Consider the following 19,601-nt stretch of genomic DNA (forward strand, 5'->3'; position numbering starts at 1 on the left):
GAAGGCTCTAGAAATGACCACAAGTAACTTTTTTGGAGTGAAACTTGCGCCTTTTGACCTTTACAGGAGTACGCACCCACCCCTTTACATACAGAGCGTACAAGTACGCAGGTATTGTGAACTTGGGTTGCGTACACGCAGGTAAGGCTAAGAGAAACTGCGTACCAGAGATAATTGACTTTTAATGACTTTTCTCTCTTTCTTGAGGTTTGACATGAAGAGCAGAGGCATGAGACTTGACAAGGAGGATAGTATGACAGTGGATGGAGCCATACTAACTGCAAATAGTTATGGTGACATTTTTTAGTGTAACACTATTTCCCCCTAAAGTGCGAAGCCTGTAGTAGATTAGGGTTTTTATGATCTAGGAAGGGTGAAGTACTTTATCATTTCAAGGAGTATCTTGCGGAGGACCCGGTCAGAACCTGCAAATATTCAACACAAAATACATATATAAGGTGATATCATCGCTGAGGTAGGCATTCCCATACTCAGATTGAAAACTTTAACTAACAATCTAACTACTGCTCTGATACAAGAATGATTTTGCAGTACATCACAATCATAGACTTTTGTAGACACAGTATGGACACAGCCATCTGTTTATGATTAGTCTACTATATAATGAATACAAAACTCCTCGCAGCCTGGATGGTGGAAACTAGATCCAGGGTCTTCATTTCTACTTCCCGAATTGGTACGATTCTATCCATGCGAATAAATGAGTTGATGTCGAACATGGTAGAAACCACTTGATTACCAGTCGATGATGTAAACTGTTAACAAGTGTGAGAGAGACCACCAGTGATGTCAATGGTTCTCAAAGTACCCAGTACAATCCATGAAATGTGAATGAATGAGTTGATGTCGAACACGTCACGGAACCCTTTGATCGAAAGTCAATGATGTAAACTGTCGTCAAAGGCGAGAAACCTGCCATTGATGCATGCAGACTTCAAGGTACTGACGATTTCTAAGTCATCTTTCCAGATAATGTGCTGATGTCGATAGAAAGCGACCCGTTGTAGGCAAGCCCACAACATGAAATCATTGTTCAAGTTGTAGAAATGTTGCTGTAAGGACTGACTCAGGGATGTATTGTATGTCCACATGCTAGTTGGACTAGGAATTGTTTTCTAATTTTCAAATGCCTCGTTTGCTAATACAGAAACTGGCTTTGTTATCCGCAATATGGGAGTCCAATCTTTACAAATTTGTTGGCTATATAGAAAAGAAAATTTTAGTGCTTGTCGTTGTCCAACACTTGCATCATGGAATTTGATCCATATTATATCAAAATTATCTAATTTTGTATATGCTTTAATCATACCATCTGCACCATTGAAGACACTGTCTTGTGAGTCATAGTTTCTAGCATATATTTCAACTAGCATGTTCAATTTTAGGAAGATTTGTGAAGGAAATGTTGCTATATGTGCATGAGAAGGTATGTTTCCATGGTTTTCTTCTTCATAATCAATTTCATCAATTACAATTTCAAACAATAGACAACATTTTCTTGTTGTGCAATGCGACATCCCTATTCCTAGAAAATAGATAAGGGAAAGTAGGATCATTAGGAGCATTTCGAATTATCAAATCATCTTCTGTTTGATTATTTGTATGCATCATATTCAAAACGACAATGAATTTTTCATTTGTTTGATGCATTGGAATGTGCAATTCATAGTACTTTGCATGTCCTTGCCAAAACTCATATGTTATTGGTTGCTTTCTTATTGTAGGTTGTTCAAATATTAATGAATCCTATATAGGTTGTGCTTGGTATAGGTCACCAAAAAATATGATGTCAATGTTTCCAGATTATTTTGTTTGACTATGCTTAATATTCCTTAGTCGATCATCGATGCAATATAGAAAATGACTGCCAATCAAAGACACTTCATCAATGAGAACTACTCTCAATTCTTGGTAAGGTTTTGTTAAGCTGTGTAAGACTTCATTGCTAAGTGGAATAAAACTAGATTTGTTGAAAGGAATTAGCAATGGAGAATGAATTGTCACTCCCCCTGCATTATATGCAGCTTTACCTGTATATGATAATATCAATCCCTTTGGTTTCAAAGGGTCTATATTGTAATGTTCATTGTAAATTCACACGAGCATTTGGAATATGGATTTTATTGTAAATGTTTTTCCAATGCCAGTGATGGTACCCAACCCACACTCTAACGTATAACTTGACATAGTGTTTGTTCGACGCTATTGATGAACTTGGATTTGGTTGATGATTTGGCTTTTAATTATTGTTATGACCAGTGGATATTTTTGGTAGTGGTTGCAATCATTTATTAAGGATCGTAAATGCAAAACTGACCTGTACTCCTGCCTCGGTCCTTGTTTCCTGCTTGGTCATTACGCAAAACCCTTTGGCATTTTGGTCATTTCGACATTTTCGTTCTGCTGTGAGAGCTCCACGAGGATTTCTATGGTGATACTCTGTTTTGGTTCTGTCTGCGAATGAATGTGGTTCCACGGGCTCGCCTATGCTATTGGCAACTTTATTCCTTGTTGTATGGTCCTGTTATGCGTTCTAGAGGTTGGTATGTTCATTTTCCTTGGCACAACTAGTTATTCCTTTTGTTCGAACATAGAATCGGTTGCTAGTTGGCTCTGTCTGGTTTCCAACCATTCCTTCTTACTGTTGGTTATTTTGCTACTGTTCTACTGCTAAAATCATTTTGTTACTGTTCCCGTGTGCTCAGGTTACAGGCACAATGGCTTGCTTGGCTTGTCTTTCAGGTAATTTGTCTTTCCTTGATTTATTTCTGCCTTCTCCTGGTTTAAAAGCTAACAATGTCCGCTCCTTTTGTCTCAAGTCATTCCTGTGTTCTATGTCTCTGTGGCATGCGATTTCTTGGTCAACACACTCCCAGGTAAGATTATGTTCTTCCCTTGCTTGTATTATAACTCTGCTCGTTTCACTGTTATGCGTGGTTTGATTAACAACGGCCTGTTCTGGCTGCACAGGTCAAAGTTCGACCTCAGGCGTGGATGGCTTCAACGCTTCAGTTTGCAAACCCTTCGGTGCCTTTCTGGTAGGCTCTGTCACCACAGACTTGTTAGACTATAGCTAGGGTTTATATTTTTCTAGGGCCGCGCCTCGACGTTCGTTTGTTGTCTCTTGTTTGAGTCATTACACGACCTGGGCACACCTCTGTTTACAATTCCAGTTTGTAATTCGTACTGGTTGAACTCTTCGGTTAGGCACGAGGGTTACACGATGACAAACCCTTGACTAGGGTCTGCCCTGTCTCGCAGTCGCTGTTTACTCTATTTGCTTTGACAATGTAACGCTGGACTCTTATGTAATAACAGTTATATATTTTATTTGTCTCTATTTCGTTTGGAAAGGAAAAGAAATGGTGTATAACAGATTGTAATGAATTACCTCTGTTTGGTTTGTCCAATCGATACTCAGACTTTGATTTCTTCGTTCAATTGTTTTGCTGTGTTGACATTCTCCTGGCCACGAGCTTGTTTACTTGTTCATCTGTTCTGGTCCTGGAAACTTGTATGCATTCGACAGTACTTTGTTCATTAAGAGAGGAAAAACACAAAACTGTATGTCTGCACTTTGTTTGTCATTGCTGAAGCATTTAATAATTGAGAAATGAAATTACATAGTATGAAGATGATAGTACAGATGGATGAATGTTAAATTTGTTCTCTGTCTTCTTTTATTTCTTATATCCGAAAGTGCTGAACCTTGTCAATGATTTTCGATGTTACATTTATGTTCTCTGTCTACAGTTAATTGAACTATGTAGTTACTTTTTCAGTTGTAGAATTTATAGTTACATAACTATTTAGGTATTTGGTTTTGCCTATATGGCAAGATTTTACATTAGACACATTTGTCTTTTTCCTTTTAAAATGACAGGACAATTGTTAATCTACTGTTAATTAAAGACAACAAATAAATGACCCTAACCGACCAAGCTACCCTTGACTAATACTGAAATTAAAAATAAAAACAAAATCCTACATCCTACTTTGACAAACTGAACATAAAGAAAACGAATATGCTAATTCAACTTTCCACCTTGGTAGAGACCAACACCCGGTCATGGTGCCTTAGCTAGATGCTCCTGCATCAGCTAGCTCCTCCAGTCAAGAATAAGTAGAGTGGTTTGTCTATGTTCTTTCATTTTTTCATTGTAATGTCCTTGAGAATTGCTTGTTGTTCTCTATTAAGCATTCTCCTAATTTTGTAGTATTCTTCATTGCTAAGCATAAATGGATGTTCTGTCAACTAAAAACCAATGTTAAAATGTCTTTTTTTGTCACGACATTGTAAAAACTAGAAATCTTTACTCAAGTCATACTTTTCATTAATATCAATGGATATTCAAGGTTTTTTTATTATATCAGTAGAAGTTGTAGGACTTTTGTCAATTTCTTGATTTGCTTCTTCCAAATCACCCCATTTCTTGTTGATATTGTATGTGAACTTAGCTTTGATGTTCTTTATTGTGTGCTTATGTAACATGTATGCACTTTTCCATGTTGGCTAGTTTTGCTTTAGTGCATTTTCATAGTTTTGAAATGGGACATATAACAAAAGTTTTTCTCTATAATAGTTTTCATAGTCAATATGTTTTTTGAATTTGATGAATCATATTACTCTTTCTTTTTTCCTTTTTGATATTGGTGTGCTATCTTTCTTATCCTTTGATACGAATTTAGCTAAGAATACATGCTTAATAGCATGAGGCCTATTGATGTAGTAGTGAGTGATCGAATTGCACATAACATCTTTAGAGTTGTCAGGAATTTGTTTTAGAAGAATGGATGGTTTAACTATAAATGTGCACTCATCTGTCAGTGTTGTGTTTATAAAGTTGTATTCTCTTGAACTATGATTCAATGGTAGCAAGGGTTTATGTGGACAACATGCTGAGATGAAATTTGCTGAAGATTAAGCAAGGAATTCCCTAGTGATCGTATCATTTGAATGGCATCGATTTTTCTCTTTTCATGTTCTTGTCATATCTTCTTGAATGCATTTGTCATAAATTTGTCAACTTTGGTCATATATGAACTGCAATATGATGTTGCAGCATATGCGTTGAGAACATATTGAGCATCTATATTTGCATTCCATAGATGTGGTATATTGATTGCAAAGCTACTATTTCGTATTTGTGTTGGTTTTTGTTGCAATAACGCCATTAATTTCATCAATTTACTTTGTATTACTATGATGTAATCAATTTTTGTTAAATGAAACTCATCCAAGAACTGTTCATAAGTAGTTGATTTCTCATAGTGTTTTTGTTCTAAGGTACTTTGCAACAACATTGTTTTTTCATTTATTGACTCATCTAGAGAAATAATGGGTTCAAGAATTGTTGTTCTTTTCATTGGAGACATTGGGAATTTGTATCTACAATGTGATGCTTTTCTTTTTTTACAACTTTTTGTCTGATGGTGTTCATGTATCTTTGTAAGCTCTGGATGAAGGTGATTTGTGTTACAAGCTATATATTTGTCCAAGAAGTTTTCAATTTCTGGGTTACTATTTATTCCATATGTTGGAGCATCTTCTATCCATAGAATAGCATGTTCATGTGCACTCCCTCTATTTTGGAACTCAATTACAAAGTAGTAATCTAGTATTTTTCCAAAAAACGTATTATCTTGACAGATCAATTGTTTCATGGCATCTGTCTTATGTCTATAGTAATGTGTACAAGTTACTAGGTCCTTTCTTACAAGATAATCAATGTCTTATTCTTCAATTGTTTCAATGTGCTTCCTTTTTCTTCTTTTTCTATGTAATTTAGTAAGAGTTTCTACTAGTGAAGTCCAACAGTGTTTTGCACTTGTAAATGTAACAAAGAAATTTGGAGGGCCTAATTGTCATATCATTGCAAATATATCTTTTTGAATTTGTTGTAGGTAGTCAGGAGAAATTCTTATGTTCTTGAAATCTATGTATCCAATGTGACTTTTAAGTAATTGTTCTAAATTGGGCTTGTACTTAACATATTTTGCTAATAACTTTTTTCATTGTAGTTTTCCTTTCCTTATTCGGATTGAAATGTATGATATGACTTTCTCAATGATTATTCACATTGTTTTGAAGAACAAATTTGTGACGTGATAGGAAAGGTCACCACTATAATGAATTAGTTCCCACTTCACTATTTCTTGGTAATGAAATATTTGTACTATGTCATTGTCACGTGGATCTCCAAAGAATAGTGTTGGGAAACTCATCTCTTCAGCATATTTGTCTTTGAATATTCCAAGTGGTTGTTTCCCTTCAGCTGGTGCTATTTCAATGATCTTGTCTTGCAAATCATGAATACATTGTGAGCCTATGAATCCATGTACCAAGGTCTTAGTTGGTCTTTCACTTGTTGAATTGTTGTCTGTTTCACTTTTACCATCACTGTCTTCATCCCCATATGTATTATCTTTATTGTTCAATTCAAGCATATGATTCCAATTGTTATTCATGGAAATGTTTTCATCTTTATATAAATATCGAGAACATAGTTATTTTAGTGATTTCATGACAATATGCACACAAACTTTCCCTGTTTGATATGCATTCTTGTATTCTAATCATCTTTTTAATGCAATAGCAATTGTCATTGTATTGTTCATGAATTGTGGCAATGCTTTTTGGACAATGTCCATGTGTATAGGCACATTGATTATTGAACCAGTTAGGCCCATTTGCGATCACTTGTAGCCCCATTTCCTTATTTGTGCAAAATCAATTCTTAATGCTACAAGCCTCTCTTCAAGTTCTGAAAGTGTTGTTACAGTTCACAATGGCTTATTACATCTTATTTGTTTGGGTGTTGCAAAGCGAGGTAACTTCGCATTTTCAAGTGCTCTTTTGCAAAATCTACAAATAATCTTGACAGGTAATGTGTTTCCTTTTCTAGATATGTTTATGTACATTTGTTCTAATTCAATTTTGATGCTTAACATGTTCTTTCCAAATTGCAACTTCTTACATATTGGACATTTGGTTTTAGGTGTGTCTTCAATTTTTTTTTGTAAATATCTATGGGAGCACTCTTCCGTGAGCAACAATTTCTATTCCTTATTTTATTTCTATTGTTTTCAATACTCTTTGTGCTATATGTACATATCATTTGTTTCAATTTGTGGAAGTTTATGCTATTTTTGGTGTTTTGATGCATTTCTACTATTTTATGGTGTAGATTGTATTGATTCCTATTTTGATTTGATAACAATGGTTCATAATGAATGTGTGATGTACTTGTTTGGAATGATAGTATGTTATATGTTCAATTGCAATTTGTTTTTTAAGAGTAGTAATTGACAATGCTTTTAGTGGTAAATGACCATATTTGTATGTTTACATTGAATATGATTGATGTCCATTGGAAGAAAAATGATGTTCCTTCAACTCTTCCTTTTTCATATGGCATTTCCATATTAATAAGATATTCTTGCTATCCTGCAACCATTGTTTGACTTTGTATAGTTTCATTTGTTAAGTGTTTTTCTAGGCAATGTAATGCATCTTCGTTCCTACCCATCAGTGCGTTGTAGAAAGATTGGACAATATAGAGCCTCAAAGATTGTTCATCAAATTCATGTGCTATTAAATGAAAAATTGTAGTGAACATGTTGTTGGGACATTTGGACATAGTTGTTCTTTCTTTATCCAATCCATGAATTTGCATTTCATGAACAATAGATTCGTAATGATTTTCAAGATCTTTGCAAAGAGGCGACAAGTAATAATTGGAGACAAAGTTGCATCTAGGAAATCTTTTGTGTAATAGAGGCTCAAAATTTCCATTAACAGGATTTGTATCATGAAACAAAATATTAAGTGGAATTGTATCTAGATCATGATTGAAGAAAAAATACCTTGTTTTCATTGTTAGTGACCAAACTCCAATTGGTATGTTCAACCACTTCGATAGCCATCTTATGCAAAATGTGTCTCCCCATAGGCCTCTTTCAAATTGAAAATTACTATTTGAAGCAGAGAATCATGTTTTATGAAGGTATGTGTCAACATCCTAAATCCCATGACGCTGATATAACATATCATAATCTAGTTCAAGTTGGTATGATTCTTTTTCTCTATGCCATTGCGATGTAGACAAATGATAAAATGGTCTATTATTCCATTTCGTAATTCAATGGATGAGTAACGAAAGTGAAAAATCACTTCAAATGCATTGAACAAACAATCTCTAGGAGTATATGCAAATTGTTGTAGTCTGCAGAGACTATAATTGGTTAAGATGTCATCAATATTAGCATCTATGTGACATTTGTTTGTTGAATGATACTTTCCAACGTCCAATATTTCAACCATTTTTGTTTGTAATTATTCTTGAGATTCATATTATGATTTGTTTACTAAGTGCTATGTACATCAGATTGGTTTTTCTCAAAGATGAGAGAGTGTTCAACTATTTTTTTGTTTTATCAAAGATATGTCTTTGATAATGTTTACTAGCATACAAGACTAATTTCAGTTTGATATTGTTTATTGATTTGGAATAGTAAAAAACCTTGCAATTGACTAACTCCTATTTTGCATTTCTTTGTATTTTAAAAGTGTCACTGCAAAACAAATGACTTGTGACATTGAAAATTATTTGTGAAGATATGAATTAACATAGAAAGTATGTACTAGCTACAAATAATTGACATTTCTATACAATACAAAGCATGAAAGAAACATTGTTTGTGTTTTGATTAGTAAAACATACAAAATGTTAATTTTTGGCATTAAATATGTATTATTTTTGCTACATATATGATTTTAGAATTCCTTTATGTAAATTGTGCCTTTACAATTTACCATATAACAAAATTAATGACATTACTTCTAAACAATGCACTTGTAATTAGTTTAGCTTAACTTGTTGACAATGCATTTATAAATGCCTTAGCATAGGAACCCTCGAATGTGTATCTAGATTCACATATCAAATCTCACACATACATTATTGAGACAATATACATATGAACAAACTATATTTTGCAATATAAATATTAGACATATAAGTAGCCATAATTTATTATTTGGAATCCGAAATGTTGATATACATCTAAATAATTTAGCCAATCCAACTTAGTAGAACACGAAATTTGTCTCAATTGTAAGTTGTGACACTAAATACAAACATATTTAATCGACTGAAGAGAAAGTTGTGCCAACAATAGAAAAATGAATAACACAATAACCATAAAGGTGGATGTTTTTTTGTAAGAAGAGAAACATGATATCACAGATAAATTAATATATTGAATTTTATACATGCAATACTTTATAGCACATGCTTTTTCAATGAAAATATGGAAAATTGCACATGAAAGTAAGTAGATAACGTCGCTAATGCATGGATAAGCCTCAAATAAGATGATAGGTATGGGTAGTCAAAAAGTAAGATGATAATGTCACGATGTCATTAGCATAATAGCAATGATGAGGCAACAACATGCTTCACTCAAAGAGCATCAATTTAGGGATAATATCTTTGGAATAAATGCAAAGTAAAAAGTTAATGATTTACAATGATTAATGGTAGTAAGCCGTCAAATCTATTGCCCTTCTCAAGTTTGTTATGGAAGGACAATTCACATGTGAAGAAGAAAAACCATCACACTATCAAGAGTAATGGAAACAAAAGTCTCAAGTAAATGAACATATTTTCTTGTAAATAAAATCAAATACAATGGAGATTTCTTCACTTTCTTATCTATGCATTAATAGTGATGTGGAAATTTAACTTCTTTCTCATCTCCTTAGAAATTTTTACTATCAAAATCATTGTTTCATATCCCTAGAAATCCTTAGTTAAAACAAGAGAATCGATTCATTCTTTTATAACGAAAAATCCCCATATTTTCATGTGCAAGACAACAATGGCTATAAGCCACGCATGGAATGAAGTATTCTCGAATAACATAAGGGTCAACCTTACTATAACAAAGCATTCAATCCCTAGAAATCGTTAGTCAAAATAGGAGAATTGATTCATTTTTTTATAGCGAAAAATCTCCATATTTTCATGTGCAAGATAGTAATGGCTTTAAGCCACTCATGGAGTGAAGTATTCCCGAATAACATAAGGGTCAACCTTACTATAACAAAGCATCCACCCCCTATGCAAGGGTGAAATTTACTGTAATAAATTATATATCCCTAGAGAATTATGTTTAGCAACTTCTATAAGCCTAAAAGTTTATTTCTATCAATGACTATGCCAAGAGACGACAATTTACTATTACGTCTACAGGTCAATCTAATATCTACTTATTTCAGAATGAGAAAACAGTTTTAAGTTATTGTTTATGAAAGACAGGAGGTTTAAAAAATGGTGATTGTTGTTAGTTAAGAAGTCTTTGAGCATAGTAAATATGGGATGATATTATTGGACAAATACATATAAAAAATACAAGAAAAAATAGAACATAAAATGCAAAGAGTGGGAAGTCACCAAATCTATTTCCCTTGGAACATGATGCACAAGGAATATAGAATGCAAAGATTAGGACGCCACCAAAGCTGTTTCCCTTCTCAAGTTTTTTTATTGTAGGACAATTGGCATGTTAAGAAGAAAAACCATCACCCTATCAAGAGTAATGGAAACAATAAGTCTTAAGTAATTGAACATAGATTCTTGTAAATAAAATGAAATACAATGGAGAATTCTTCACTTTCTTACCTAAGCATTAATAGTGATATGGCAATTTAACTTCTTTTTCATTTCCTTAGAAATCTTTACTATCAAAATCAATTTTTAATATTCCTAGAAACCCTTACTTAAAACAGGACAATTGATTTGTTTTTATCTAAGGAAAAATCTCCATATTTTCATGTGTAAGATAGCAATGGATTTAAGCCACTCATCAAATGAAGTATTCACCAATAACATGAGGGGATATCTTATTATAACAAAACATTCACCCCTTATGCAATGATCAACTTTATTGTACCAAAGTATGTAACCTCAAAGCATTATGTTTAACAACTTCTATAAGTCTAAAATTTGATTGCCATCAATGACTATAGCCAAAGACGACAAAGTACTATGACTAAAACATGTCAATCTAATACTTACTGATTTTAGAATTATAATTTGTAAAATTTATCCCTTAGATTAGATTTCGTGATAAGACAAAATTTTCATTTAAACCACACAAATAAATGTGTTCTATGTTAACCTTTGACACTCACTCAGTGTTCTTTGCATATCAACAAATATTATACACAACAACAACATTTGCACCAATTGAAGCTACATCTAATCCACCTACTACGAGGTCTACATTTAAAGTATTCACCACTTGTTTTCTCCTCTGCTTTATCTCCACAATCTAGTCTGTTATTATCAGCCTCTTCTTCTTCCATGAGTTGTTGTAGCGACTTTGAGGGTTTCACGATAGCATAATCCATCATTCCAGATTATTCACAGTTTCATAACATATATTTTTAATAGATTCCACTCAATGTAGAAGATGAGACCTAACTTCATTAAACCATCAAGAAAAACAAGAATTTAACTATCTAAATAATCTAACTGATTAAAGGATTTTGAATATCAATTACATAAATTAATATACAAAGTAGAACTGTAAAAACTAATCTCATCAGCTAAGACAATTCAAATTTCGACAAATTAAACATTGTATTTCCTATTGTATCCTCTGTCAATTGACCAAAAAGTGCAAATGCACCCTAACAATCTACTCATATCTTACAATTGTTCAAATCTGCACATAGTTTTGATTGTCTATGAGCTAATAGTTGAAAGTGCTCACTACAAGCTTCTTGTGCTCTAAACTCTGTCTAGACTCTCAGTTGTCCGACGGATGTACTTCGTAGTTGTGAAATTCAAGGCATTTTGAATTTTGATAAATTAAACATTGTATTTCCTATTGTATCCTCTGTCAATTGACCAAAAAGTGCAAATGCACCCTGACAATCTACTCCTAGCTTACAATTCTTCAAATTTGTGCATAGTTTTAACAGTCTATGAGCTAGTAGTTGAAAGTACTCACTAAAAGCTTCTTGTGCTCTAAACTTTGTCTAAACTCTTAGTTATTTGGCGGATGTACTTCTCAGTTGTGAAATTTGAGGCATTTCCCAAAAATGTGTGAAAGTTATTAGCCAATCAGTTGAGCGATAATTATGAATAAAATAATGGTAGCATAATGGGAATTTTTTTTTTTCTAAAGTTTTACTTTGGTAAAGCTAAAACTATATAAGAGGTTTGACTAAATTAATAATAGGTCAGCTATGTATGGATTGTGATATCCCAACCTGGTGATAGGGACAATAAAAAACAAGGCCAATGGCACACAGGATATAATGTATAATTTGAAAAGATACCTAGTGCATATTACAAATTGACATTAGATCTAGTTTGTAATATTCAAAGTCTTACACATTCATGGATTAAGCACTACTTATGGCATCATGGAAATAAAGAAACTTTTGAGTATAAGGGCAATAAGGTTAAATTAATATTAGAGAATAAATCATTATAAAATCAAATCTTTTCCCTCTAATGGTGTTCTTTCATCGTGAGTCGTACCTTTGTTCTTTCCTCGTGAGTCGTACCTCTGTTCTTTCCTCATGAGTCGTAACATTGCACTTTACGCATCTATTTGTTTCAGGTTTTGGCTAGACAAATTTTGTTAGGGGCATATATCTGTTGAGTATGTAGCTTGAAATATTAACATATGGTGAATTTCTTATAAGATTCATATATATAAATAATATTGCAAAAATAGATTGGCATGTATATTTCAATAATATAGCCATCGTCAATAATACTTCAAAATATATTGATACTTTTATTTTGAAATTTATATACCTATTACCAATTTATATTTATAGAAGTAAAATTAAAGAAATTTACTCGATTGTCAACTTCATCTAGTCCAACCATATTTGAAATTAAAATTAAAACATTTATTTTAATTTTAAGAATTATTGTTCTAGGTTTAAAGTATTGGTCTTATCTTTTAGAAGCAGAATTCTTCTTTGTTTAATTGGTTACTTCAAAAGATCATCCTTGGTTCTATTTGTTGAACTTTAATGTGGAAATATTTATGTCTTCAAAGACTTTAATATATCTATAGGATATGGTTTTTCCCTTTAAAAAATATTTTTCCAAATATTTAATCAAAATAATTATTAAAATATTTTGGAAGAGGATTTATTCTTTGTGTTGAATTAACATTTTTCCTTTGATTTAAGAGATTCTATTGGCTTTAGTAAATCCGAGTAAAGATATTTAATATTCTACCTTATTTGGAATTTTAATGTGCAAAATTAAATACTATCAAAATGATTACTGCTTTAGCCACTAGGCATCATTGGAAAATACATCAATTAGATGTTAAATCTGCTTCTTTAAATGGTGACTTAAAATAAGGCGCAGTCCAAAGAGATTTGTGTAGAGTATTGTAATTCTTGTGATAATATGGCTGATATATTCACTAAGCCTCTGGGAAGACTGAAGTTTGATTTGTTTAGGGACATATTAGGTGTGTTTAAGAACCCTTTCTCCATTAAGGGGGAGTGTTAGAGTTAATGGAGATTAGGTGAATATTGTTACTTAGTTATGATTGAGTTTTTTCTTAAACATTCAGTTCCTATTATTTAGGGATTTGTTTTACTACCCCTAACAAAATGTATCTATTTATTATTGGAGTTTAATGTGAAGCATAAGCAAGTGAATTTTCTTGTAGGAGCTCCTGGTGATCTGCACCTGTGAGCTCCTCCTGTGTTGTTTTCCAAATTCATGTCTTCCATGTGCAACTGTTGACATTGTATCAGAGCTACAGGAAGGAGAGACCTATACGCTGAGTTGAGGAATGCAAAATCGTCGTAGGAAGCTGGAGAGTAATTGTGACGTTGTCGCATGAAGCTGAAGAGTAGTCGCAACGACTCTCTTGGAGACTACGCAAAATTTTTCCTCTGACATCGTCGGAGGTTTTTGGTGTATAACTGTGAGTAGTTGCGAAAAGCAGGTGAACAGTCACGAAGATTGTGTTATAAGAGTGGAAAAACAGTGGCTGTGGTGGTTAAAGACTGCGTTTGTTTGCTGTGTTGAATTTGAGGAGAGGAGATTAAATTTGTGGTAGGGCCATACGAGGCCACGACAAAGAAAGAGCAACAGTCTCCAACAGCTTCTCTACGGACAGGTCACCATCCTTGGAATCATCCAAAGAAGATCCAGACAGTAATTTCAAACTATATAAAAAATCACATTTATATCTTTTCCAAACCCTAGTTTCTACAAAACTTTGTTTCCTAGTCCTCGGGATAAAACAATATCCAGCTGACAACCTCTTAAAGCTTAATGATTCACGTTGCTCTGCTCCACGCTCACAACCTTCCACGCAGCCTCGATCGGCCTCCATCGGCGATCAGGCCTCCTTCTCCTCGACGCAAGTCCAGTTGGCCACGTCCACGCAGATCAGCAGATGCACCCTCCATGATCTCTTCACGGTAGAAGCAGCCACACAACACACATGCCTCTGATCTATAACTCTGATACCATGATAAAAACATATCTATTAATTAATGGCTCTCCAGGTGAGATACCTGGAGAGTGCCCAAGCACTTCACACATACAAGCTATCCATCTATGTGGAGAACAACCTAGTACATATAGGCTTTCACACAATGAGTTGGTTTAAATCACTCCCTGAATATTAGGATCCGAGATCTAAAGTTAGAGTCTCAATCCTATCATTACTATAACAACTTTGTAGGTTTAGCTTTCTCCATTATCTCCAACATTAATAAGATTAAAAAATTATATATAATTTAAGATTCAATCTAATATTTCGGCCTAGGTCAGCAAAAACTATTTTTATTATTTTTTGAGGACATCACATACTTATACATCAAGGTCATACAAGGCTGTAGAATGTGCCTCTCGACACAATAAATAAAAAGCCACAAATCCTAGGCCCTTGGCTCGATCATGTCTATGATATAAGCTTGAATATGCATGAGAAAAGAACTCAAAAATACTTCATGCATTTTATTGACATCATGCTTGATCTTATATTTGTCTGTATTACAAGTCTAATTAAATTAAATTAAGTGCAAAAGAAAGACATTGTTGCCTAGTATAGAAAATTAAAACCATAATAATAATATCTATTAAATTTTGAAAATCAAAATTAAAATTTCCACTAATAATTACTTGCTAAATAGTATTTCATATGAGAGTTCAAGTCCCAAATTAATAACACTTTTGTAATGGTTAATAAAATTGTAAATTAATAACACTTATGTAATTGTTAATAAAATTGCTAATTAATAACACTTCTGTAATTGTTAATAAAATTGCTAATAACATTTTGCTGGATTATATCACTTTTATCTAATTTCATATTTAATTTTAAAGCTTAAAGCTTAAAGTGTAGAAAATGTTTTTATTTTTGAAAACCTAAAAATAAATATTTTTATTTATAAATATGTTTTTATTTATATCATAAAATTATAATTATATGATGATGATGATGGTGGTTAACGTCCGACCTAAAGAAACAAATTATTTAGTTTGATTTAAGATTTTATTCCTATGGTCAAAACGCTTGGAGAGAAGCCTTCCGAGCTCACTATAATTTTGACATCATAAAAGGCTAGGAAGTTCAGTATTGCAATGGAGATTTTGAAACTGAGATCTAATGTGGTTGTACGCGGGGCACTCTAAGAGGAAGTGATTTTCATCCTCGATGTTCGTATTCTCACAAAGATGGCAGAACCTTTCCATCCATGGTGTTTTAGGAACTGCCCTGTTATCACTCAGGTTGTCCTTAAAGCTCCAGAAAAGGATACGGCCGAGGTAACCACAGACCAACTTTGGACTGCAGGTTCTAGCCTGCCTGCAATCAGAGAGGGCTCTCTCTTTTAGATTTAGCTTTGTTTAATGGATGATTTTAGGCTAGGTATGATGCACAAGGGTTTTGTATTGTTTTTGGTGGGAAGGAAGACATTTCAAGTAGAGAGGCAAGACATAGTCTGGTAAGTTTTCAAACCATTGGGCGTGGAGTCGAGGAGTGGGACTGCTGGTGCGTTTCCTGGTCACATGAGAAATAAGGAGCAAGGTAGCTGCTCATGAAACAACACTGAAAAGCTTATAAGGATGGGATGAGGGATAAGGAATGAGAGGCAACAAAGAATCTCTCATTAAGCTTAAAAGAGGGAAAGTGAGTGAACTCTATCTAGGAGCAATTAAGAATTCCTAGACAACTGTCAAAGATGAATGGATTAGGGGAAATATGAGCCGAAGGGAATTCATATTCATGACTGATCCAGAGGAAAACATAAAGAAACAGCAGAAAATGAGCATAGAGGGCAGTTAACCAATTCTAGACTATTCTTTCTTTCTGCTATTTAGACGGTATATCAATAAAAAAAAAACAACAGAGATAGGAAAACTTATTGAGTCATGTTGCAGCACAAGAATTCCAGATTCACTTCTTGAAACCATTAGACACAGAGCAGACAGTCTTTCCTCCAAGCTTTTCAACAGTCTTTGATTACAGAAAACATGTCAGGTATGCAGTGCGAGTCTCTACTGAAAAACTATCAACCAACCAACCCTTAAAACAATACGGAGGGTGGTATATATAGGGAAGATATATCCGAAATTATCTAATACAGCCGACCTAACAGGTCCGACAGAAAATTGATTACTTTAACCTAATCTTATCCAGAAATAAATGCCAGACAATATCTTTGAGCTGTGCTGGGGGCAGCTGTGTCAAAATGAGTTAATATCTGTCCAAGTGGCTCTGTGCTTTTCATCTGTCATAATTGTGCATTGGTCTTTGCACCATTGCTGTTCGGCGGTATTGAATGCTTTTGACTGTGATTTGAGAGCTAGGATGGGCTTACTCCTCTTTGATTTGAATTTCTGGGGGGCTCATCAATGTTCAAGTGCCTCAAGCCCCTAAAAAGTCTTCTGCGGATACTCTTTGGCTCTCCTTCCTCCTCTGATACTCTTTGGCAATAAATTGATGTTGTTCTGCCGTGCTGTGAGTCTTATTCACAATTTAATGGCCGCTGCTCGGCCTCTATTTCTTTCAAAACCGTTTTTTGGTCCTTCCGGCGAGATTCGTGAAGAAAAATGGGTCATTCGGTGCCTTTCGGGCTTGCTGGGGGCCGCAGAATAAAAAGATTCCCTGAAGATTCCCCATTCAGGCCCAAAAAATCTAGCGATGAGTGATTTGCACTCGGCGCCTAATGGGTCATTAGGCGCAAATCGCTCATCAAAAACTGCCTCAGAATCGGATTCCGGGGCTCCGAAGTGCGATTTTCGCCTCTGCGCGCAAAAAGGTTGATGATGACGTCAGCATGACGTGACGCTGTACGGCGGGTGATGTCAGCATGACGATGTGGCGAGATGACGTCAGCATGATGTCATCATGTACAGACGACGACGTGGCAATGACACGTGGCAGTGACGTGGCAGGAGGCCACGCAGGCAGGTGACTCGACATGGTGACTGGGCAAAGGGGGTGACGCAAGCGGTGACTGGGCAGAGGGTGACGTGGGATGTGACGTCACGGGCGGTAAGCAGTTTTGTGGCGCACCGCTTATGGGCAAAGGCGGTCTCGGGGGAGGGGGCTCCGCCACACCCTAGAGCTTGACGCGTGGCGGGAGTACGACGGCAAAACCGCCGAACTCCCGGACGCTAAAGCCCGGGCGTGTTGCATATAGGAAAGCCCGCCCACCGTAGATCTGTATCGGGCCAGATCTAGCGGTTGGCGGTAGATGGGTAGTGACGGCGGGTTAGTGGGCGGGGATATTCGCGGGAATATTCCCTTTTGAATATATCGCGGCGGTGGGTTAAAACATAGGGAATGGGGGTTTTATGTGAAAAAACGGCGCGGGTTAATATTTTATGCACAAAATGTAGGAAAAAGGTGCAAAAAATGGGTTTTTGAAGGTTTTATTTGTTGGCATTATGATTCAAGTGTTGTCCTTGATGGCAACTCACTCAGAGGTTGGTACAGGTGCTCAGAGGTTGGTACAGGTGATGGCAACTTAATCAGAAGACAGATCTTAGTACAGCAGGCCAAGAAAGCTCATACACGCAGGTTCATTAAGCCCAAGTCGCGTGTACACGCAGGTTGGCTTCAGTAAAAGAGCGTGTATGTGGAAAAGTACCTTTGGTCCGTGGCGGTTAGTCCTTGGAAGTTGTGCCTATGGTTTCGGACCATGGTGTCTCGACGGGCGTGTCAATCCCTAGTTTTGAGGTTGATGGTATTGGGTTACTATGGTTTTGGCTCTTGGTATTGAACAAGGCCTAAGGCTATATAAGGAGAAGATCATTAGGCAAGTTGGAGCAAGCAATGTGTGTCTGACGAAGTGAGAAGATCTGGTGTTACTGTTTATCTGTTCGGGACGCTCGGCAAGGGTCGGATCTGATAGCGAAGGCATAAGAAACTATTTCTAGATCTGCACGCGGGTTTCCCTTGGTGAAAGCGCGTATACACGCGGTTTTGGTACAATGAAGTAGCGTATGCATAATAAGATTTGATATTTCAGGTTGCTGCTGATTCTGGTGGTTGTTGCAGAGTTCTGGGCTCTGGTTTGGGTTCTGTGTTCTTGATGACAGGGTTTCAGTGATTCAGTATTGGGTTGTTTAATGAATTATGATGCAAGTATAAGTTGATGATTGTATTGCAGTAATGTTTGTTTTGTACTCTTGGATCCAGTCTGAAAATTGATGAAACGTGGTCCCTGAAGGTTGTAGGGTCAGCACCTACGTACTAGTAAATGGATCAGCTAGTACAAGAGCTGAGGGGGTTGTAGCTCCCTTCCAGAAGTAGTTGGAAAACGAGAGAGGGTTGTAGCCCTCTGCAGGTTGTAGCCTGCGTACTGGTAAAGGACTGCACCAGTACATTGTAAAAGAAGTTTCTCATTAAAGAAGAAAGAGACGAATTGCAGCAGGTGGTTTTCACCCACATTGGGTTTCCACCTTATATCATGGTGTTCATGTGTGTGGCTCTTGTGTGATGTTCTGTTCTGTTATACTGCACCTGTTTACTGTTAATATGCTTAATAATGTTCTGATGCATTTACTGAAGATTAAGCTAACTGGTTTTAAGATCTCTGGGTATACGCTAGTTGCATAAGACACAGTCGCGTGTACACGCGGGTTCACTTAATTGAAGTCGCGTATATGTTTCTGAGCATGAAATTGGAAAGTTTTTACTGATCTGATAATACTGATTCACCCCCCCCTCTCAGTATTATTTCCAACAATTGGTATCAGAGCCGGTCCTTCAGAGGAAGCTTGATCGCTTGAAGGAAAAGATCCATCAGAATGGGTAATCCAGAAAGAGAGGCACACATCAGGCCACCAGTCTTTGACGAGAACAATTTTACTCACTGGAAGATAAGAACCACTGCATATCTACAATCACTTGGAGCAGAAATTTGGGGAATCGTAGAAGGAGGATACAAATTCCCATCAGCAACTCCTATAGATCCAGCAGAGAAAAAGCAATATGAGCTCAATGCCAAAGCTGTTACTGTCCTATTAAGCAGTTTGACTCAATCAGAATTTATGAAGATCATG

This window comes from Pinus tabuliformis, chromosome 2_2 (genome assembly GCF_031772625.1).
Source record: "Pinus tabuliformis cultivar Carrire ecotype Pingquan chromosome 2_2, CPIR1, whole genome shotgun sequence".
Lineage (NCBI taxonomy): Eukaryota > Viridiplantae > Streptophyta > Pinopsida > Pinales > Pinaceae > Pinus > Pinus tabuliformis.